This window comes from Ranitomeya imitator, chromosome 8, assembly GCF_032444005.1.
Source record: "Ranitomeya imitator isolate aRanImi1 chromosome 8, aRanImi1.pri, whole genome shotgun sequence".
Lineage (NCBI taxonomy): Eukaryota > Metazoa > Chordata > Amphibia > Anura > Dendrobatidae > Ranitomeya > Ranitomeya imitator.
In genome coordinates this window covers 172,889,359-172,914,349 of record NC_091289.1, presented here as the reverse complement: position 1 = coordinate 172,914,349, position 24,991 = coordinate 172,889,359, and the positions used below count along the sequence as shown (strand labels likewise).

The 24,991-nt window shown below is 46.5% G+C and overlaps 1 protein-coding gene across 1 annotated transcript in view; it reads right to left on the bottom strand.

The window, feature by feature from the left end:
- RAB3B (RAB3B, member RAS oncogene family) overlaps positions 1–15,086 on the bottom strand; it is a 73,034-nt gene extending 57,948 nt beyond the window's left edge. Inside the window, exon 1 of the mRNA XM_069737912.1 lies at positions 14,762–15,086. The gene's annotated coding sequence lies outside the window, so the exon portion shown is untranslated. The remainder of the gene's footprint in view (positions 1–14,761) is intronic.
- Positions 15,087–24,991: the final 9,905 nt, after the last annotated feature.

Sequence of the window (24,991 nt, the reverse complement as noted above, 5' to 3'; positions counted from 1 at the left end):
GTGCGCCCGCCCGCTGTTCTTAAAATACTCACCCGGCTCCCTCGCTGGCGCTGCTTCCTGTCATGGCCACACCTTCTACTGTATGAGCGGTCACGTGGGGCCGCCGATTACAGTCATGAATATGCGGCTCCACCTCCCATAGGGGTGGAGCCACATATTTATTACTGTAAATGAGCGGCCCCACGTGACCGCTCATACAGGAGAAGCTGCGGCAAAGACAGGAAGCAGCGCCAGCGAGGGAGGCGGGTGAGAATTTTAAGAACAGCGGGCGGGCACACAGGGGGTGGGAGGGGGGTGGGCACATGGATCTTTATTTTAAACATGAGAAACAAAAAAAAAAAAAAGAAGGAATATTCATATCTTCTCTACAGCAAACGCTGCTGCAAAGAAGATATGAATGGCGGCTTCAGCACCAGATGCAGGGGACAGCGCTAAACTTTAGCGCTGTCTCCTGCACGGTGCGTGTGGTACCCAGTGGGCACACGGGCGGCACACGTGTGCCGCACGTGTGCCACACTGATGTGCCGCAGAAACGCACGGGCACACTAACATGGATAATTCCGGTACCGATTTTTCCGGTACCGGAATTATCTGGACGTGAGACTGCCCTAAAAGGAGTTGTCCAGTTTAAACAGATGTGTTGGAGGACCTGATTCTGTGACACCTAAAGGGATTCACCCCCCACCCCGAAAACAAAGTACACTTTAAATCAATAGATCTTGGAATAAGAATAAAAGTTTCACAATTAGAGGAGTTTAAAAATAATGTTCCTGTGCTGAGATATTCTTATTAATGTGCTCCTGCTATTTACTGTGTAATGGTCGTGTCCGACCATGCAGGAAAATGGTCTGATCATACCACAGCTCCTAGGCATGGGGAGGGAGGAGGCAGGTGGACACAAATGAGTATACAGACAGTACAGAATGGGATCACAGATACCGGTATATTCACTTCTAGGCAGTTTATTTTATTTTTTTTAACGTATTCACATTAGTGATGAGCGAGCATGCTCATGTGCTAACAGAGTGTCTTCAGCATGAGCAAAAAAAAAAAAATTAAAAAATGTCCGAATCCCTGCAGTTGCATGTCTCACCACTGTTCGACAGCCGCAACACATGCAGGGATGTCCTAACAAACAGGCAATGATACCTTATTTAAGCACGCTTGCTCATCACTAATTCCCATCTCAGGATCCACATAAAATGCCTTATCTATTACAGAACACTTTTTCTCCAAAGACACATTCACTAAGCAGCAGTTTCCATTTTTTAGTTACTATTACTTGCCTAAAGCAGAATTATATAGTATAGTTATATGACACAAGAATAGCCGCTTTAACCCCTTCACAACATAGGATGTAAACGTACACACTATGTTGTGTTTCTGCCTCTGTTGTGCATCTTTCCCCCCCCCCCCGGCACATGATGGCTGATTTAATCAGCCATCATCCGCCTCTAGCAGCCACAGCTGGAGTGAAGCTCCGCTGGTGGCTGTTAACCAGTTAAATCCCACTGTCAATCTCTGACAGCGAGATTAAAGATGCGCCAGCCAGCCAGGGGCACGTCATTTCACTCTCCCATCGGCGTGCCCGTGATGTGATCGCTGGGCGCCGATGGGTTGTCATGACAGCTGAGGGGGTGGACCAGATGACCGCTGTGCCTGTCATTACAATCCTCCTGAGAAAGTCTTTTTATGTGGATCGCCTGACGAGTGTTGGATTATCCTCTTTCCTTCATATCAATAGTTTAATCTGGCACAGATTTTACATTGATGATCAGTAACTTCATCCTTCGGGTGCCCATATATATATATCAGTTCAAAATGGCCAAATTAAAAAAAAAAAAAAAATTATATATATATATATATATATATATATATAACACATAATGGCATGAAAGGTTCTTTTGGTCAATGAGCTGTTCGGGTTTCAGCAAACCGTGCTTCAGTGCAGGTGATCATTTGATGTATTTGGACGTTTGTGTGGGGACATCACCAAAAAACGATCATCACCTCATTTTCATCTAGTATGTACGGCCATGTGTAGAGTATGATGGCACTATAAACAAAAGAAATGTGCCAAGGAAAAGCAAAAACTGCAACTGACCCTGTCAATTCCTGTACAGACTAGAGATCCTGACCCCGCAGTCCCTATTGGTTCCTGTCTGAGCCAAGATAGCCATAACTACAGACTAGACTATGGCAACTTGGACCTATACTGCCTGAAAGGCCTTCGAGCACTTCACATTCCTCCTAAAGAAAGGGAGGGCAGAGCAGAGTGTGAATTACCTACAGAAGGGAAAGTGTGCTGAAATAGAAAGATCCCAGAGTGAGTAAACCACCACAAGACACATACGTATTTTAACCATGTGTGGTCCCTGGCACGTTCCTGCTTCCTGTGCATGTGCGCACCACAGCTCCCAGTGGCGTGCCTAGTGCATGCCCTCAGCATGTAACAGAGTTATTTAGTTTAAGTTAGTTCACCTGCAAGATGGCTCCCAGTCAATAGCTGGGGGGCATCTTGCATAAAAGACTCCACTGGTCAGGGTCCTGAACCTGTATCCCTGGTCCAGGTGTGGCCAGTCCTGTATCCGAAGTCCTCTGGTGGAAGTGTGGTCAGTCCTATTTCCAAAGTCCCCTGGTTCTCAAGAGGCCAGTGTCTGAACCTCGTCCCCCCTGTTCTGGAGTGGCCAGTGTCTGAACCTCGTCCCCTGGAGTGACCAGTGCCTGAACCTCGTCCCCCTGGTTCTGGAGTGGCCAGTACCTGAACCTCGTCCCCTGGCCCTGGAGTGGCCAGTGCCTGAACCTCGTCCCTTGGCCCTGGAGTGGCCAGTGCCTGAACCTCGTCTCCCTTGGCCCTGGAGTGGCCAGTGCCTGAACCTCGTCTCCCTGGTTCTAGAGTGGCCAGTGCCTGAACCTCGTCCCCCTGGTTCTGGAGTGGCCAGTGCCTGAACCTCGTCCCCCTGGTTCTGGAGTGGCCAATGCCTGAACCTTGTCCCATGGTCTGTGTGCGGCCAAACCCTGACCCAGTATCCTAGCGTGTCTAAACTGAGCCTGAATCTGTTTCAGTAACCGGTCTGTAGAGGTGCAAGAACTTATTAATCTTAACAGAGATCTAGCCCTAATCAGTGTCAGCGTACCTGACCCCAGGGGTCAACACCTGCAGTACCGGGCTCTGCCCAGGAGTGGTCCCTCGTGGCTACCTGCAGCCCAGTCTGTCTCCACCATCAGGAGCTCCAGTGAACACCACGTTACCACTTAGCTACTCCCCTTCCTGTGCAGGTCCGGCCCTGTGGCGCACTGGGTTCACAAATCCACATGTGCCACCATTGGGCGTAACAACCTGAAAGGTGATAGGGCAGATAAATGTGTAAATGAAAACACTTATTACCCTAAAAAGGCTGAAGCAAGGACATCAGAAACTTAAAGGTTTATCTGCTATGGCTCGGCAGACAGAGAAGCCGACCACAAAGCACAGTCTCAAGGGTTCACCAGTGGCGTAGGAAGGGGGGTGCGGGGGGGGGGGGCGGTCCGCCCCGGGCGGCACAATGCGGGGGGCGGCCGGCGCTGCAGGAGAAGAAAAAAAAAAAAAAAAAAGACGCCCCTTTAAATCTTCGGGCGGCGCCGTCCGCCGCCACGGCCAGGGCCAGCTCCCCCCACCACCGGACCCCGCCCCCCGCTCTATACTCACCTCTCCTGGTTCCTGCGGCGCCGGCAGCTGCAGCGTCCTCTGACTCTGCGACGTCTCAGAGCAGAGGGCGCGATGACGTCACTACTGTGCGCGCCGCTCTGCCTCTCTGTCCTGAGCGTCGCAGAGCCGGAGAGACGCTGACTGGCTGCACCGGACCTGCGCTAGGAACGGAAGAGGTGAGGATTTTACTTTTTTTTTTTTTCTTTATGTCTGACTGTCTGGGGCTGGGGCAATGCTGGACACACTGGGGCAATACAGGAGACCATGGGGCAGATTGCTGGACACACTGGGGCAATACTGGAGACCATGGGGCAGATTGCTGGACACACTGGGGCAGTACTGGAGACCATGGGGCAGAATGCTGGACACACTGGGGCAGTACAGGAGACCATGGGGCAGATTGCTGGACACACTGGAGCAATACAGGAGACCATGGGGCAGATTGCTGGACACACTGGGGCAATACATGAGACCATGGGGCAGATTGCTGGACACACTGGGGCAATACATGAGACCATGAGGCAGATTGCTGGACACACTGGGGCAATACAGGAGACCATGGGGCAGATTGCTGGACACACTGGGGCAATACTGGAGACCATGGGGCAGATTGCTGGACACACTGGGGCAATACAGGAGACCATGTGGCAGAATGCTGGACACACTGGGGCAATACAGGAGACCATGGGGCAGATTGCTGGACACACTGGGGCAATACAGGAGACCATGGGGCAGATTGCTGGACACACTGGGGCAATACTGGAGACCATGGGGCAGAATGCTGGACACACTGGGGCAATACAGGAGACCATGTGGCAGAATGCTGGACACACTGGGGCAATACAGGAGACCATGGGGCAGATTGCTGGACACACTGGGGCAATACAGGAGACCATGTGGCAGAATGCTGGACACACTGGGGCAATACAGGAGACCATGGGGCAGATTGCTGGACACACTGGGGCAATACAGGAGACCATGGGGCAGATTGCTGGACACACTGGGGCAATACTGGAGACCATGGGGCAGAATGCTGGACACACTGGGGCAATACAGGAGACCATGTGGCAGAATGCTGGACACACTGGGGCAATACAGGAGACCATGGGGCAGATTGCTGGACACACTGGGGCAATACTGGAGACCATGGGGCAGAATGCTGGACACACTGGGGAAATACTGGAGACCATGGGGCAGAATGCTGGACACACTGGGGCAATACAGGAGACTATGGGGCAGATTGCTGGACACACTGAATACTGGAGACCATGGGGCAGATTTCAGGACACATTGAGGCAATGCTGGAGACCCTGGGCAGACTTCTGGACATACTGGGGCAATACTGGAGACCATGGGGCAGATTGCTGGACACACCGGGGCAATACTGGAGACCATGGGGCAGAATGCTGGACACACTGGGGCAATACAGGAGACCATGGGGCAGATTGCTGGATACACCGGGGCAATACTGGAGACCATGGGGCAGAATGCTGGACACACTGGGGCAATACAGGAGACCATGGGGCAGATTGCTGGACACACTGGGGCAATACTGGAGACCATGGGGCAGAATGCTGGACACACTGGGGAAATACTGGAGACCATGGGGCAGAATGCTGGACACACTGGGGCAATACAGGAGACTATGGGGCAGATTGCTGGACACACTGAATACTGGAGACCATGGGGCAGATTTCAGGACACATTGAGGCAATGCTGGAGACCCTGGGCAGACTTCTGGACATACTGGGGCAATACTGGAGACCATGGGGCAGATTGCTGGACACACCGGGGCAATACTGGAGACCATGGGGCAGAATGCTGGACACACTGGGGCAATACAGGAGACCATGGGGCAGATTGCTGGATACACCGGGGCAATACTGGAGACCATGGGGCAGAATGCTGGACACACTGGGGCAATACAGGAGACCATGGGGCAGATTGCTGGACACACTGGGGCAATACTGGAGACCCTGGGGCAGATTTCTGGACACATTGAGGCAATGCTGGAGACCCTGGGGCAGACTTCTGGACACACTGGGGCAATGCTGGACACTGGGGCAGATTGCTGGACACACTGGGGGTAATATGCTGGACACACTGGGGCAATGCTGGACACTGGGGGTAATATGCTGGACACACTGGGGCAGACTGCTGGACACACTGGGGAAAGGCTGGACACTGGGGCAGATTGCTGGACACACTGGGGGTAATATGCTGGACACACTGGGGCAGATTGCTGGACAACATGGGGGTAATATGCTGGACACACTGGGGCAGATTGCTGGACAACATGGGGGTAATATGCTGGACACACTGGGGCAGATTGCTGGACAACATGGGGGTAATATGCTGGACACACTGGGGCAGATTGCTGGACAACATGGGGGTAATATGCTGGACACACTGGGGCAGATTGCTGGACAACATGGGGGTAATATGCTGGACACACTGGGGCAGATTGCTGGACAACATGGGGGTAATATGCTGGACACACTGGGGCAGATTGCTGGACAACATGGGGGTAATATGCTGGACACACTGGGGGCAGGACTTGAGGCATGGGCAGAATGTAGATACGGGGCATGATTGGAGACACGGGGCAGGATTGGATCATGGGGCAGGACGGATACGATGGAGGATGGTGGGGCAGGATGGGGAGATCATATGGGGCAGGATGGATACTCATGAGGGCAGGATGCGAGAACATATGGCTGGAGCCAGGAATGAGAAACGGGGCCAGGGTGGGGAATATTATTACCATAGGGGCTAATTAAGGGATATTATTACTGCAGTGATGTATTTATTTTATTTTTTGAGTATACTGTTTTAAATGGGGGGGCGGTCCTGTTACTGTGCAGAGTGACACTATATCACCTTTTTTTCTTCATGTGGTGTAATGTAGAAGTTGTGAAAAATTAAGTAATGTGTTCTGCAAGCGGAGCTCGAGATAACTGTGTTATTTCCTGCAGAAACGAGTCCTGGCTGGAAGGAATGATGGCGGTCTGTGCTGGATGAAAGATGAAGGACTTCACCTAGAGACGTCACTGGTGAGTCAGTGTTACCTATACACTGACACTATACACTGTATACTATATAGAGGTCCTGTGTATAATGTCACCAGTGATCTCTGTATTACCTCTACACAGACACTGCATACTAAGTACAGATCTCCTGTGAATACTGGCACTTATGGTGATAGTATTGTGGGTTTTTTTTTATTACTGATCAGTATTGTAGTATTCAGTCACTATGTGGTGGTAATATGTGGTCTGGAAATGGTGTTGTGGTATTTGTCCCTTGTATGTAGTATTATTCGGTCACTATGTGGCCTGGTCATGGTGTGGTGGTATTAAGTCACAGGTGTGGCATTTGGGGGTGACACCATTAGGCCCAGTTTAAGTTCTACAAAACAGGAAAACCGTTTTTGGTAACCTTTGTGTGTATTGAGCACCGCTTTTTTGCTTTTTCTCTGTGTTATTTATTAGACCGATCTGCACAAATTTATTGTCGAATAAAAGTACCGTAAATATAAATTATCGAATTTTACTGTCCTTTTGACCAACTTGTTGTCCACTGCCTGTTGTCGAGTGTAATCCATCTAGCAGCAGAGATGCCAAGAGAGATAGTAGTAAAAAAAAATGGGTAGCCGCCATAGACATAAAGGAGAGCACTTTAAGTCCAGGACAGGCAAATTATTGGATGATAGAAGGCACAATACATGCTATGGAAGGAAGTTCCAGGACCTTTAGTGCTGGCAGAATGCTCATGAACAGGAAAAGAATAATCTAAATAGCATGGATTGCAATTTACAGACCTGGAGAATCAGGACAGTTCTTATTTAGACTGTGGAATGGTTTGCACACCAAAGCAGTTTTAATGTGTTACGAAGGGTGGGGGAAAAGGAAGCAATATTTTTTTTTATAGATTTCACTCCCTTTCCACCCCTACCCCCATTGGTATGTATTAAAATATTTACCGATCATTGCCTTCTACCATTCCCAGCACCATTTTGGCCGTCTTCTGCATTATGACATGGCCACCGATAACCCTAGCGAGATCACACAGCATCTTCCTTATGACCCTTAAGTCGCTTTCCCAATAAAATCCTATGTGAGTCTTGAGGTAATTCTCATAACCCAACATAGAGAAAGTGACTTTTGATCTGGGCAGATCTCATCAGTATCCTCTTATATTGCAGAGGAGTCTTTGGCACCAGACACCAGTCCATGTGCCACCGCCACCTCTACAGCCACGTCAGCGACGTCTCTGCACACTCGAAAATCTGACATCTAATAGCGCATATTCCTGATTGGCGGTCCATCCCCCCACCATTTACATACAAATTGATATTAAGGATATTTAGAGAAACCATATAGAATTTCCATCCCTTTCCTGATTAAGTGGAGCAACGTAAGACATAGACTGGGGAATTACTATTTAAGCATTTTTCATTCTCCAAACTGCTGCTGATCTGGGTCTTATCTGTGATTTTTTACTTATGGCTTGTGACCAGTAAGGAGCGGCCGGGTTTATGTCACCTAATGATCACGCGCTCTCATGTACACTGCTCAAAAAAATAAAGGGAATACTTAGGAAGCAACACTGTTTGACAATCAATTTCACATGCTGTTGTGCAAACGGAATAGACAACAGATGGAAATTATTTGCAATTATCAAGACACCCTCAATAAAGGAGTGGTTATGCAGGTGGGGACCACAGACCACATCTCAGTACCAATGCTTTCTGACTGATGTTTTGGTCACTTTTGAATGTTGGTTGTGCTTTCACACTTGTGGTAGAATGAGACGGACTCTACAACCCACACAAGTGGCTCAGGTAGTGCAGCTCATCCAGAATGGCACATCAATGTGAGCTATGGCAAGAAGGTTTGCTGTGTCTTGTCAGCGAAGAGTCCAGAGGCGCTACCAGGAGACAAGCCAGTACACCAGGACACGTGGAGAGGGCTGTAGGAGGGCAACAACCCAGCAGCAGGACCGCTACCTCAGCCTTTGTGAAAAGAGGAACAGGAGGAGCACTGCCAGAGCCCTGCAAAATTACCTCCAGCAGGCCACAAGTGTGCATGTATCTGCACATACGGTTAGAAACTGACTCCATGAGGATGGTCTGAGTACCCAACGTCCACAGATGGGGGTTGTGCTCACAGCATTTGGCATTTGCCACAGAACACCAGGATTGGCAAACTCACCACTGGCGCCCTGTGCTCTTCACAGATGAAAGCAGGTTCACACTGAGCACATGTGACAGACGTGACAGAGTCTGGAGACACCGTGGAGAGCGATCTGCTGCCTGCAACATCCTTCAGCATGACCGGTTTGGCAGTGGGTCAGTAATGGAGTGGGATGGCATTTCTTTGGAGGGCCGCACAGCCTTCTATGTGCTCGCCAGAGGTAGCCTGACTGCCATTAGGTACCGAGATGAGATCCACAGACCCCTTGTGAGACCATATGCTGGTGCGGTTGTCCCTGGGTTACTCCTAATGCAGGACAATGCCAGACCTCATGTGGCAGGAGTGTGTCAGCAGTTCCTGCAAGATGAAGGCATTGAAGCCTGACCGTTGAACACATCTGGGACATCATGTCTCGCACCATCCACCAACGTCACGTTGCACCACAGACTGTCCAGGAGTTGGTGGATGCTTTAGTCCAGGTCTGGGAGGAAATCCCTCAGGAGACCATCCGCCTCTTCATCAGGAGAATGCCCAGGCGTTGTACAGTAGGGAGATCTTATAGGCAAGCGGAGGCCACACACACTACTGAGCATCATTTCCTTGTTTTGAGGCATTTCCACTGAAGTTGGATCAGCCTGTAATTTGATTTTTCACTTTGATTTTGAGTATCGTTCAAAATCCGGGCCTCCATTGGTTAATACATTTGATTTCCATTGATGATTTTTGTGTGATTTTGTTGTCAGCACATTCAACTTTGTACAGAACAAAGTATTCAATGAGAATATTTCATTCATTCAGATCTAGGATGTGTTATTTGAGTGTTCCCTTTATTTTTTTGAGCAGCGTATTTTAGTGTAGAGGGCAGCATTAGCTAAAGGGAAACATCTTGGGGGTCCAAGAATGACAAACCAAAACTGACTCTAGGATGTGATCCTTCGTGCTAATTGCCCTTTACTGTGCCTGGGTGGTCTCGCCTTCTCCATTAATGCCAAGATGTATACATTTTACACATGAGCACTTTTCTTTGCTCATGGACTGGAAGGCAGAAAAAGTCATTAGGAATCACTCACAATTACATCCGATACACAGAAAGTAGGGCAATAATTTTCAAAGTAAAAAATAATAATTTGGAGGTTTGTTTTTCCTGATACAGACCTCTAAAATTGGCTTATCAACTTGAGTGGAGACCACATAAAAAAAAAAATAAAAAAATAAACAATGGAGTTCGTTCTTATTTACTTCAATAGGACCGTTTGGCAGAACTTGGTAACTGCCATCTATCCACCTCCGGAGCTGATAACATACGGTCGGTGTGGATTCTGGGGGTCAGACCACTTCCAATCTGACATTTCATTAGGTTAGAGATAGGTCATTAATATCAAATATGTTAGTAATGGACAACCCCATTAAAGTGCACCTGCCCTATGTTTTGGGATTCTAAACCACAATCATCATGTCATCCATACGCAACATGTTTTTTTTTTTTTTTCTACAGCAGCTAGTAATAATTTGCTAGACTATTTACAGTTTACCATGTTACAGAATTGCAACGTGTCCGTAGAAAATGGCTCCTATAATGGTTTTTTTTGCTTTTTTAATGCATCCATACACTTGAATGCACTGGTGGACACAGACAGAAAAGGGCCCCTGTGCACGAACAATATATGGGCCCTTTGCCCATAGAAATTGGCTCGCTTACCTCTTGGGCACCAATGATATGTCTGCCCCTGCTTGAATGGGGGAGACTGATCCAATTTACAGGAGAAACTAGTGGGTGCGGTGATTAAAAAAAAAATAAATACAAATTTTAACATTCAAGTTTTGTTATTGGGGCGGAGTCGGAGTAAAATAAAATGCTAATCCGCAGTGCATCATTGATTAACTGGTCTGAGTGCTTATCCCATGAAAAGTGAAGAATGTGCGATTGCTTGGATGATCCTTAGAACGAGGGTCCCAAAGTCTAATATGTAACCGGAGTGCCCATTCACTTCCATGGTACAGAGAGAGACGGCCATTCAGAAGTGTAGCATGCTAACCACCTCTCTATTCCAAGGTGAACTTGGAACTTCCATTCTACATTTTCATTGGGGGTCCGGTGTATAAGTATATATAGTAGAAAGACCCCTTTTAGATGCTGCTGATGGTGCAGATAGGGTGCTGGGTGGTCCCGAGTCTCTGCAAGCCATGCTTTATATTGACAAAAAAAAAAAAAGTGTATTTTTTAAGATATCATCTGAAATAGACCCAAAGCCTGTGTGGTCCAGATCTGCATTATGGCACCCAATGGACCGTAAAGTTTTTTTTTTTCCTAATTGATTCTAACATACATCATCAATGAGAAGAAAAACTCCATTCTCCATCGCTCGGAGAGTTCGACGTATCCGGTCTTAGGAGCAAACAGCCAGTGCCTCGGTTCTATGACCACGGTTGGCCCCTTTGTGAACAAGGCCAGATAAAGCTGTACGATAGCCGCTTACCGAGCAACAGACTAAAAGGTAAATCCAGTTCTACAGACACCAGATGGGAGGATGAAAAACTCGCCAGCTAATCACCTGCAGGAAGCGAAAAGCGTAAAATAGGACGGTGCAGAGTCACAATGGAACAAAGCACGCGCAAAGCGAGGCAAACACATTTATCAGAGTCTGCTGTGTACACACGGAAAGGTTTAATAAGTAAAGATATATAAATACCCACTGGAGCACAAGGTGATTGGAGTTTTTTTTTTTTTATTGGAATCGGTGAAAAAACTCCGCACATGTCACCGTCATTCCAAAAACTGGAAAGGATCCTAATTTACGCCCCAGCTGTCGCCCAAACTCATTCCTTAACGTTGACATTAAAATGAATGGTAAATTAATCACAGACAGACTAAACCCTCTTCTTCCGAAGCTCGTACACCCAGATCAGGTGGGCTTTGTTCCTGGCAGGGAGGTCCGGGACAACACCATAAAATTCAGCGTAGCTTTAGTCTCTTTGTTCGCTCCTCGGGTTGCCCCAGAATTAAATCTAACATATTAACCAGATCTAGGGATATGGGTGGTACAGGAATGCCAGATTGGCGCAGATACTACTGTCGAGTTCTTGACATGATCCACTGCTCAACCTCCAAACTTTGGGTCGCAATCGCTCAAGACATTTACCCATTCTCCATCCCGTCGATGAAAAGTTTGGGGAATAATGAACCAAGGTAAGGCTGGGAATCACAGATTATGTATAAGGCACCATAGAAAAGGTCCTACAGCTGCATAACGTTCCAGGTTATCCCTTACAAAATCATACTCTAGTGAGATGGAACTTTAAATGCAGTAACGGTATCCTAGAAGATGCAGTAGTGCGTAGTGTGCAAGGTCAGCATGGGTATAAGCTATAACTCCCATGGTATTAATGAGATGGACCCCGGCCTGCCGCCTCTATGCGCGTTTCGCCTGTCTTCATCAGGCGACAGAAGGAGACACATGCTCTGGTGACACCTTCATTTCAAATGTCCCACAATATCTCTCCCCTACAATGTAACACTAGGTCCTCAAAGTTGAAATAGACGTTGAGGTTTAGCGAGGTCCTTAACGGGTTGTCCATGGGCAAAAATTATGGTGTATATCTGGGTTGCAAATTGGATGCAGAACTTACTAATATAGTTGTATTATGAATACTGCACCATCATCACCATTATTGGTCCCATTGCCCAGGAAGGTTTGCTTATGTATTTTTTTCCAGTATAACAGACTCCCCCCCCCCCCCCCCCCATCTTCCTACCGGATATTTGGCAATTGGTAAACAGGCGGGCAGTCTGCCTCAATTCATTAGCCAAGCCAGCCTCCTTCCATATGCATAGCCAAATAGGGAGCTGGCTGGACTAAAACAGAGCCAGATAGACCCCCTTCATCACATCACTCTCTAATAGGGTCTGAAGAGCTTGTCTGTTAGCTCTGAGAATTTGTAATCATTCAATTAAAATTGTACCTTTGGAGAATCTGTTTTTTTTTTTTGGACATTTAAGATATATCCGGAAAGTTTGCATCGATCTTCAGAGTAGGGCTCTCCTTCTAATGGAGGCACGGTTGCGCCGGCCCGACAATTATTATTATTTTTTATTATTTTTTTATTTTTTTTTTAACGCCCATGCAAAACCACCTCTTTATTCCTATAATTGCAAAACAGAATGCCACTTATAAAATGGATGAGGGTCCCTCACCTACAACGTCAGACACTGATCGATGTCCGAAGTGGAGCACTGACACATCCCTCCGTATGTGTGTACAGCAAAGAGACCCGTCACCATAGGTGAGCAAGAGGGGACCTGCATTTTGGACTTGTCACCTTGTCCGTGGCAAGAACTTTAGCAAAACACAGCCATTTAGGATGCAGGAGCCGGTCTCCGATTCCTGATGTCCATCGAACTGGGCAGCATAAAGCGACTGACAAGTTCCCTTTAAATTAAAAGGGAAGTACCGCCATCCCTATTTAAATTGAATGGTTCCGTACTGCAATACGTCAGATCAAAACGTTCCTATAACATACTTTCCATAACATCCGGCCAATCATAAGCACTTAACAGTTGGGTCCCCAGCGGGGCGCTGCATGCAGGTACATCCGGATTACACAGGAATAGAGATACACTTCTGCATCAATGATTTACTCTTCTGTACCTGTAATGGCCTTGATCCCGAGGGACTGATTCCTTCATCCATACACTCATCAGTTATAAAATCAGATCTGGTTGTGTCTCCAGTCTGCGAGTCTCTGAGCATTTCGCATTTTCATTTATTTTAGATCAGACCCGGCTGTTAAAGTCTGAGAATCTGAAGCGGAAACAATTTACACTTCAGAATTCCATTCGTTTATTTTAACTGATACATTGGAAGGAGTCCATAAATTAAAATAAAGGGACATTTTTTTTTTACCAAAAAAAACACTTTTACACGGATATAAAAATAGACCCGGATGAGTCTTAGGCTAGGTGCACACCACCGTATTGTATCTCAGCCGAGAGAATCTAGGAGATTATGCAAATCACACTCTGATGAGATTTTGATCCAATTTTTTGGGATGAGGAGAAGATTGGAAAAAAAAAAAAGCCGCCTTCTTTTTCATTTTGTTTGACAGTGAAAATCGAACTGCACTCATATGTCATCCGAGTGCAGTCAGATGTTTTGCACAGACTCACCGACTCGCATGGCCGAGTGCGATCTGATAATCGGATCAAACTTGGACATTCTGCAATATTTTTTTTTTTTTATCTGAAGATAAATAAATCTGACATGTACACAGCCCCATGGAATTAAATCGATCCATCAAAATGACGGATAGCTCTCTCGTCCAATTGTTACATTCGTCTGCAGGAGCCCTCGGTGTGTGACCCCTTTAAGAAGCGAAGTCGCATAACGCATCTGATCATTAGACCATGTTCCGCTTCCATCAGGAACCTGACAAAATGATACAAAATCAAGGTCCATGATATCCTACTGTATGATAGTGTATCACAATTTATAGGATTATTGCATAGTCCCCATCAGACAGTGTTCACATTACGGTGTCATTAACCCATCGTCACCCTGCAGACTGCGAGGGAGCGACGGTGCAGAACCCAGGTGCCAGCAAAAGTAAACATGAGGCAATTTCCTTAGAGGTTACATACAAGCTGATCTCAAGGGAGGAGAGGGGTGAGAAACATAGGAAACAGCAGCATCAATAAATGTATCATGGACCTGGAGCACAAAGACCAGAAGTGCAAAGAGTGCAATGCATCACTAGGACTGCAGATCTGAAGAACCTGCTGTAGCACTACAAGTCCCAGCCAGCTATTGGCATGCTGCTGAGACTCTCCAATGCCACCTATGCCAGAAGTGAAAGAATAGATGAAGTGTCAGAAGTCCCTTACCTCTGTCAGCTGTGAGGCACCTGCTATTAACCCCTCACTCTCTGGCTTTCTTGGTGTGCCCTCCTTTCTCCTGCAGCCTCTCAGCGCTCAGCTCTGGCCATTGTCTTCTGCACAACTTTCCATGCTCTCTCCCTGGTTAAATCCCCTCCACTGACAATCATCAGCTCAGGTTTAAAGGGACCAAACACTTCTGGGCGTGGCCAGCTGTCATGACGTCAGAAGGGTGTGTCCAAGGGCCAAGTCTGCATCCCAGAGAGGAGAGAGCATGCATTATTAACCTCTTGGTTACCAAGTGCTGGAAATCTTGCTGTGATGATGACTCATGCTGGCAATAAAAAAAAAAAAAAGACAAATGCATAGAACAGCATGGGAGTAAAAAGAAGTGAAAAACTATATATATTTTTTTATCATTAACTTACAGATTAAGTAACATCACTTCCTTCCCTTTAAAATGCACCTATATGGTTAATATTACTGATACATTTGTATCTCTGGTTGCGAAAAAATTATTATTACCAATCAGATTTTTCTTGATTACTGGAGCTGATTATTATTACTCATTTACTGCAAAGTAACTAATCCGACAATCCTCTTAACCCTTCCCATGCAGGGAGGCAGCTAAATCTAAATGTCCAGATCCTTTTTTTCCCCATTGAGATTTGGCATCGGGAAAGTCAGTACACCCCCATACACATTAGATGGTTCATGGTATTGGTTACCCGACTCTGTCAAAATCTGAAAAACTCATCTAACGTGTATTGTGGGTGTCAGATGTAAGACAACTTGTTTTTATATTTGTATTTATTTTTCTTTTTATTATTTATTGTATTAATTATTTGTTTTGTAGTTACTATTTATTATTTATTTTATTATGTATTATTTTACTATTGAAATGCATGTATTTGGGGCAAAAAATTTTTTTTTGTTTAAATATGTTGCAGCATTCAGCATTTACAGGTCTTTTGTTTCCCTGCACACTTAATGATGGTGTTATCTCTGGTTCTAAATCAGCTGAGAGGAGCTCAGAGAAAGACAGATAAGGGAGATACTAACTTCCCATCATAGTGAGCTGCCCGACGGATTCTCAGTTAACTCATTCTGTAACCAGCGATAGACAGTACAATGCAGAGCAGGGGTGTCAAACTGCATTCCCCGAGGGCTGCAAACAGGTCATGTTTTCAGGATTTCCTTGTACTGCACAGGTGATAATTTAATCACCAACTCATTATTTGTGTAGGTGATTAAATTATCACCTGTGCAGTACAAGGAAATCCTGAAAACATGACCTGTTTGCAGCCCTCGAGGAATGCAGTTTGACACCCCTGATGCCGAGGGTGTAGAAAGCAAGCTGTGAAAAACGATTAATGAAATTCAATTGCAAAGATTTTTTTTAGCCTCAATTCTATACATTGAAATAAAAAAATTAAAGGTGGACAACCCGTCAAAAATGACATGCGATTGTCTGCTCTCTTTCCCTGTGAATTGGTCTTTCATGGAGGGTTGTTTGTATACAGTCAAATGTTATGGATTATAGCAGCCATCACTTTGCATTGTAACAATCTATAACCTGTATTAGTGAAGTTAGCCAGTTTGCCTCCTAAAAGGCAGATTTTTCGTGAATTAGTTCTATTTTTACCTAGGATTGCATGTTATACTTTTTTTTTGCAATGATTTTACATTTGTAAAGCCTGCATATATTACACTGCATTACAAGCTGCTCAATAACATTCACTGTTAATCCCGACGCCCAAAACCCTGTTGGGTCAGTCTGTAGCCCATCTCTCCTGAATGTTCTATTAAGCTCAAATCTATCTAAAAAAAAAAGAATAATTTGAGCTTAGATTGACTTACAGGAGCAGACAAGGGTGACTGGAGACTGAGCCACAGGGAGATTGGCCATCAGCACTGACACTGAACAGCATTGAGCAGCTTGCAATGTACTTTAATACATGCAAGCTGCAAAAGTGAAATGGTTAACAAATTTTAATTGACATCAATGATAATTTTTTTTCTTTGTAATTCAAGCTTTAAGATGCAATGGTGTTCATAGTGAGTTGTATAATTGTATCTGTAGGTTCGGTGTCCCTTTAAGATGTCGATAAACATTACTTTCCGATATTCCGAAAGATCTGTCCACAATTTAATAGCCAATGTGGGTGGCAGGTGTCTGGATTGTTGATGAGGGAACAGGGATCGAACACGATAGATTTTTCCGGTCTGATCGCTTTGTTTTTCGCAGAGATAAGTGATGCTCGAGTTGTCTTAGCAATTGCTTCTCCGCACTGTATAAGTAAAGCTTTGTATGCAGCTCGGGATGAACGATCTATGGGACCAGATTTCAATGTACGTGAAAAAATCTTGTCCATAAATCGGTAATTCAGGATACATTTGTTAGGCCTCTTTCATACGTCAATGTGTCTGGTACGTGTGGTGAGTTTTCACACGTACCAGAGACATGTACACACTTAGACTCATTCAAATGAATGGAATGGGTCTGTGCACATGTCAGTGAGTTTCCATGGACTGTGTGTCCGTGGGCAAAACACGCTGACATGTCCGTTTTTTGCCGTCATCACGGATGGCAAAACGACCCGCAGACAGAGAACACACTTTGATATCCTCCGTGTGACACGGACGGCCGACGGGGAATAAGCGCTACTGTAAGCGCTGTTCCCCGGCGGCTGGTGCTGAAGCCGGCTGTCATCATTCTCCCCTGCTCTGTCGGCGAGCAGAGAATGTTGAGCGTTAAATTAAAGTCCAAACAACAGCAGGTGGGGGCTTTTGGGAGTGCTACTCCCCCATCATCCGACACCTGCTGTTGCTAATAACAGTGACAGTAGGTGCGTAGGATGGGGGTATTCCTCAGCTGCCGCCTGTGATCGTTCGGAAATAAATTAATGAAAAACCCGACATTGGTTGCCTCCTATTTTATTAACCAACCAGACAAAACTCACAGCTGGTGGCTGCAACCCTCAGCTGTCAACTCCTGCAAGGTTGGTTATCAAGAATAGAGAGATCCCCACACTATTTTTTTAATTATTTAAATAAATAATTTAAAAAAACCGGCATGGGGTCCCCCCCTTTTTTTTTTGACAACCAGCCTTGCTAAAGCTCACAGCTGGGGGCTGCTATTCTCAGACTGCTAAGGGGCCATTGATATAGGCCCCCCAGCCTAAAAACAGCAGCTGTCCAGAAAAGTCACGTCTAAGATCCGCCTTTTCTGGAGCTTTGCCCAGCTCTTCCCACTTGCACTGTAGCATTGGCAAGTGGGGTAATATTTGTGGGGTTGATGTCACCTTTCAGGTGACATCAAGCCCACGGCTTAGTAATGGAGGTGTCTGTAAGACAGCTATCCATTACTAATCCTATAGTTGTTACATGTTAAATAAAAAACACACATCCAGAATAAATTATTTTAATGAAATAAAGCACCACACATGTTGACAATTTTATGATTTCTCCTAATCCATGTGACGCCCTCGATCTCCTGTAATAAAAATAAAATAATAAACCAACAATATACCATACCTGTCCATCGTTCTGTCCCACGCTGTAATCCAAGTCTGGGGGCTAAATCCTTTTCAACCAGGACAGTGCCAAGATGCGACCGTCCCGGCTAAAAACCACTGGTGAATGAGCTGCAGAGAGCGCAGCATCATTCACCAGCGGTGAAATCATTGCTAAATGAATAAGATGTCGCCTCTGTCTGTACATAGTGATTTAAGTATATTGTGCCAAGTGTTGCTCATATAAGAGTCTTGCACAGGGGCCCACCCGATGATTCTCCTTTGGGTCAGTCCAAGCCTGGCTGTCACCCTGTGGGCATAATTATGTGACCAAATAAGTCATGTTTTTATTCTCTTTTTTTTTTGTGTAACAGATTTATGGACTTTTCCCATAATAGAGTAATTTCATAAAATAAGCAGCTGAAGAGCCACTTCTGGGACATGCTCTCAACAAAAGTACCATCTTCTCACAAGTGCTGCGATGCAGATGGTTTTGTACCACAGCCAACACACAAAAAAGTGGATGATGTAAAATTATATATATATAACTTTTGTTCTCCAATTCCACAAGAGTTTATGCCCCATGGTCACAGATACTAAACTAAAAAAAACCCCATCTCTTATAATAAAGTACCGTATATAACAAGTGCCGCTTCCATAAATGTGCTAAAATTATTCGACAAGTCTGTGTTAGAAATAAAAAAAAAAAGTGCCAATGACGCAGACAACGATAATGATTTGAAATCTGAAAGTGCAGTTTTGGCAGAACACAGGCTCAATTTGCTCTGAAAACACAAATCTATATATAGAGCGGTCAAAGATAAGAACGCGTGGTTCAACAAGGTTGTTTATGTACGGCTGAATGATTGTTGGCCATCATAGCGATGAAGGTTGCCGAAAAAGAAAGTGTTTGTAGGATAACATGCCCAGCAATATTATCAATTTTTGTGAGTTTGTAAAGTATGGGTATTATTAAGTATTCACACCTTTTCCAGGTGTCCTCTATTATTGCAAATCTGTCACACAGAATGATTTCTGACATTTAATCACTCAAGGATGCAGCAAATTTCATTTTATTTTTTTGGGCTTCTTCAGAGTCTTCACTGGGGGTGTGCACTCTCACACCTCTCTCACAGCCAATCACAGCTCAGCAGCTGATCCAGCAGCCTATCAGTCTCAGATGCTGCTGTGCTGTGATTGGCAGCATCTGGGAGAGAGAGGTGAAAGTGCACACCCCCTGAGAAGACTCTTAAGAAAAGTCTAGCAGAGATTTCTGACACTGCGCTCCAAGAGCAAAAAATGTAAATATATCTAAAATGGAGTTATGCAGCGCAAAACAAAAAAAAAAGCAGAGGCAGGGGAACTTAAAGATTTTTTACAAAGTGTTTGAGTTGATATTAAAGAACACGACAGGTCATCTTTAGCAGGTTAATCCCATCTTCGTAAATGGGTATTGTCGGATAGTGCTTGTAAATACAAGCAATTTTGCAATTTACTGCTTATTACATTTTTCAACAGTTCTTGAGATGTTAACACTTTTCTTTTGTTTACAGCTTGTTGTCTTGGAGACAGACCACTGCTGCTAGACAGAACGTGCATAATGCTTACAAGCTCTTTTTTATTGAGCTTGTAGGTACTGTTTCAAAACTGGTGGGATCACTGGAGTGCACGGTTACCTCCTAATCCAGGGCAGCTTCAGAGCAGTGGTTACAAACTAGACTGCAGTGGTGGTCGGTCTCCTAGGAAACGTAACGTAAACAAAAGAAAAAAACAGTTAATAGCTAGAAAAGGGCTGCAAATATTAATAAGCAGTAAATTGCAAAGTTGGTTGTATTTACAAACCTTATCCAACACTATCCATCTGTGAAGCAGAGAATAACCCTCCAAGGACAACAAAGTGAAGGTAATGGCGCAGCAATCACAAAGCCCTGACCTCAATCACATAGAAAATTTATGAGCAGAAAAGAAAAAGCCTGTGTGAGAAGGGAGGCTACAGAGCTGACTCAGTTACACCAGTTTTTCCAGGAGAAATTAGCAAAAACTCCAGCAATTTATTACCAGAAGCTGATGGAAGGCTGCACGAGATGTCTGACCCGAGTAAAACAATTTAAAGGCAACACTACCAAAAACTAAGCACGTGTATGTGAACTCCTGATCCGCTGGGAATGTGAAGAAAGAAATAAAAGATGAAATAAACCATTATATCTTACTAGCTATTGAACCCGTTCTACGCTCGGGTGGCGAGCATTTATATTGGTATATGGTCTCCATCCTGGTATGTGCTGCTCCATCCTGCGTCCCCATCCTGTCATGTGCTGCTCCATCCTGCGTCCCCATCCTGTCATGTGCTGCTCCATCCTGCGCCCCCATTCTGTCATGTGCTGCTCCATCCTGCATCCCCATCCTGTCATGTGCTGCTCCCATCCTGCGCCCCCGTTCTGTCATGTGCTGCTCCCATCCTGCGCCCCCGTTCTGTCATGTGCTGCTCCCATCCTGCACCTCCATTCTGTCATTTGCTGCTCCCATCCTGTCATGTGCTGCTCCCATCCTGTGCCCCCGTTCTGTCATGTGCTGCTCCCATCCTGCGCCCCCGTTCTGTCATGTGCTGCTCCCATCCTGCGCCCCCGTTCTGTCATGTGCTGCTCCCATCCTGCGCCTCCATTCTGTCATTTGCTGCTCCCATCCTGTCATGTGCTGCTCCCATCCTGCGCCCCCGTTCTGTCATGTGCTGCTCCCATCCTGCGCCCCCGTTCTGTCATGTGCTGCTCCCATCCTGCGCCCCCGTTCTGTCATGTGCTGCTCCCATCCTGCGCCTCCATTCTGTCATTTGCTGCTCCCATCCTGTCATGTGCTGCTCCCATCCTGCGCCCCCGTTCTGTCATGTGCTGCTCCCATCCTGCGCCCCCGTTCTGTCATGTGCTGCTCCCATCCTGTGCCCCCGTTCTGTCATGTGCTGCTCCCATCCTGCGCCCCCGTTCTGTCATGTGCTGCTCCCATCCTGTGCCCCCATTCTGTCATTTGCTGCTCCCATCCTGTCATATGCTGCTCCCATCCTGCGCCCCCGTTCTGTCATGTGCTGCTCCCATCCTGCGCCCCGTTCTGTCATGTGCTGCCCCCATCCTGCGCCCCCGTTCTGTCATGTGCTGCTCCCATCCTGCGCCCCAGTTCTGTCATTTGTTGCTCCCATCCTGTCATGTGCTGCTCCCATCCTGCACCCCCGTTCTGTCATGTGCTGCTCCCATCCTGCGCCCCCGTTCTGTCATGTGCTGCTCCCATCCTGCGGCACCGTTCTTTAATTTGCTGCTCCCATCCATATGCCCCATACGCTGCTCCATAAGATGCTCCATAGTATATGCCCCGTATCAGGTGGCGTAAGTAACAAATAGCTGTGGCATGAAGTGCCACAGCCTCATGCCACAGCAATTTGTTACTTGCGCCACCTGATTCCTTTCCGCCGCCATTTTCTTGGTCCTCCTGCTGGCGGAATTGGCGCCTGCGCAGTCCGCGCTTTCCGGCGCCATTTTCTTGAAGACACACCTGCAGTGTGTCTTCAAGAAAATGGCGCCGGCAGTGTGTCTTCAAGAAAATTGCGCCGGAAAGCGCGGACTGCGCAGGCGCCGATTCCGGCAGCAGGACCAAGAAAATGGCGGCGGAAAGGAATCAGGTGGCGTAAATAACAAATTGCTGTGGCATGAAGTGTCACAGCTTCATGCCACAGCAATTTGTTACGCCATTCCTTTCCGCCCATTTTCTTCGTCCTCCTGCTGCCGGAATCGGCGCCTGCGCAGACTGCGCTTTCCGGCGCCATTTTCTTGAAGACACACCTGCAGTGGAGCCGGAGTGTCTTCAAGAAAATGGCGCCGGAAAGCGCGGACTGCGCAGGCGCCGATTCCGGCAGCAGGAATCGGCGCCTGCGCAGTCCGCGCTTTCCGGCGCCATTTTCTTGAAGACACACCTGCAGTGGAGCCAGAGTGTGTCTTCAAGAAAATGGCGCCGGAAAGCGCGGACTGCGCAGGCGCCGATTCCGGCAGCAGGAATCGGCGCCTGCGCAGTCCGCGCTTTCCGGCGCCATTTTATTGAAGACACACTCCGGCTCCTCTGCCTGTGACTGGTCAGAGGGCGGCGCCGGCGCGCATTAAGCGCGTCATCGCGCCCTCTGAACTGTCACAGCAGAGGAGCCGGGAGACGGAGCCGCACGCAGCGCTGGAACGGGGAAAGGTGAATATACTCACCCTCCTGGCGGTCCCTGACTCTCCGGTGGAGATCGCGGTATGCGTTCAGTGCTTACGCATACCGCGATCTCCTGGGAGCGTTACTCTGTGGGGGCCAGACTGCGCCGGCGCAGTCTATAAAGGCTTCGGACAGAGTGACGCTCCCAGCGTTATATTATAGATATTATTCTCACATTTCAGATTCTGGATCTACAGTAATGATCCAAAAATACCCAAAACATGGAATGTGTACGAGGAGTAAGTGTCAGGAATTGTGAAAAACTAAGTGTTAACCAACTTTAGACTGGACCATTATATATATATATATATATATATATATATATATATATATATATATATATATATATATATATATATATAAAATCTTTTTTTATGGAGGTGGGGCTGAAGTTTTCTTTTCATTTGTTTTATTTCATTGTTTTTTCCCCCTTTATTTCACACATTGTTCTCTCTACAAGAACCTGTGTGAAGCATTTCAGAATGGAAATACATCTTTTTTTTTTTTAATGCCGATTTCCCTACAGCTGGCACATTAGCCCCAGTTCCAGGTGAAATTCAGTTTCCTGTCTGCACTGCTGAGATGACCTGGTCTTGTTAATACTCAGTAGCTTCTGCTCCCTCTGTTAGGCTCACCTGGTGAGGTGAAATCTCCATGCCCAAGGTCCGGTTGGCCACATGGGCCACGGGCGTCGGTGCAACATGAAAGGGAGGTGAGCGGGAAACAGATGTCAGAGGTACTGGAGATTGCAGGCAGACAGGGAACAGGTAACTGACGTAATGGAAGATGCAAGCAGGCAGGAGACATCCTGGAGACAGCAGAGAGGTGGCAGAGGTACTTCATAGAGTTAAAAGGTGCTGGAAGTCGCAGACAGACAGGAGATGTCCTGGATATCGCAGACAGGTAGCAGAGGTATTGGAAGCTGCAGGTAGACAGGAGACATCCTGTAAATCACAGACTGGTAACAGAGGTAGTGGAAGTTTCAGATAGAGCGGAGGCCTTCTGGAGACCACAGACAGGTCTCACAAACAATAAAGTCTCAATACCGAGATATAAGTGTTTGTCTTGGTGAGCCTAAGGACAGGTTCACATTGCGTTAAAGCAGCCCGTTCTGTTGTGAATTCTGCTTTTGGGCTCCCTTCGGTGGTTGTAGGTGGTAATGCAGTTGTCTCTGGGCTGCAGTCCTGGACAGGTGTATCTGCTGATTGCAATTCTGACTGGGGTATTTAGGTTTGCAGGACTCATTAGTCCTTGCCAGTTGTCAATGTTTCTTGGGAAGTGTTGGATCTCTGTCTGGCTTCTCCTGCTTAGCTGCCAATTCAGCAAAGATAAGTGTCTGTTTCTTTTTATTTGGCACACAAGCTGTGTGCTTGTTTTTTTATTGTATTCCTGCTCTGAGTGTAGGAGTCTCTGGAGTTGCAGATATACGTTCCACGTCTTTAGTTAGATGGAGGAATTTTTTGTATAATCTGCTGTGGATATTTTTGGAAGGGTTTTAATACTGACCGCACAGCACGCTGTCCTATCCTTTCCTATTTTAGCTAGAGTGGCCTCTTGTGCTAAATCCTGTTTTCTGCCTGTGTTTGTCTTTCCTCTCCTACTCACAGCCAATATTTGTGGGGGGCTGCCTATCCTTTGGGGTTCTGCTCTGAGGCAAGGTAGTATTCCTATTTCTATCTATAGGGGTATCTAGTCCTCCGGCTGTGACGAGGTGTCTAGGGTTTGTTAGGTACACCCCACGGCTACTTCTAGTTGCGGTGTTAAGATCAGGATTTGCGGTCAGTATAGTTACCACCTACTCCAGTGAAAGTTTTCATGCTGCTCCAAGGTCACCGGATCATAACATCGTTCAACGCATAGCATTGACAGGCTGCGTTAATGCTATAGCATACACGCCATCGCGTTATGCTATACCGCTAGCGCAGATGACGGCACATTGCTAGCGCATGCCAATTATGGCATGCGTTGGCAATGCGCCCGATAATAGGGGTTAATGGCAGCGTTAATGGACTGCGTTACACCACGTTATAACGCAGTCCGTCTAACGGACTGCCATAACGCAGTGTGAACCCAGGCTGTAAATTCAGGCTGGGAGATCTGCGATCAGTCTGGATATTTATGTCCGTATACGGACTGTACACTACCCAGTCTACGGTGTACGCAACATATGTATGATTTTCACTGTATATAGTGCCGATATATTTTGTATTTAATGCCCCAGAGTGAGGAGCATGTTACACTAGCCATGTCACATGTCTCACTAGCCCCGGCACATGTCTATCGATGGTGGGCAGTCAGCAACCGGTTGGAGCTCCCATTCATTAAAGTTGGAGGTCTGACATTACAGCTACATTTGCTGTGCAGTTGAATGCAACCATCAATTTATCAATAATTACTGACAAATCGACCAACTCCAGTGCCCTCTAATGGGATTATGTGTATAATAATGGACACAGCTGCTGAGGAAATTACAGTCATTTTGCATTCGGCCTGT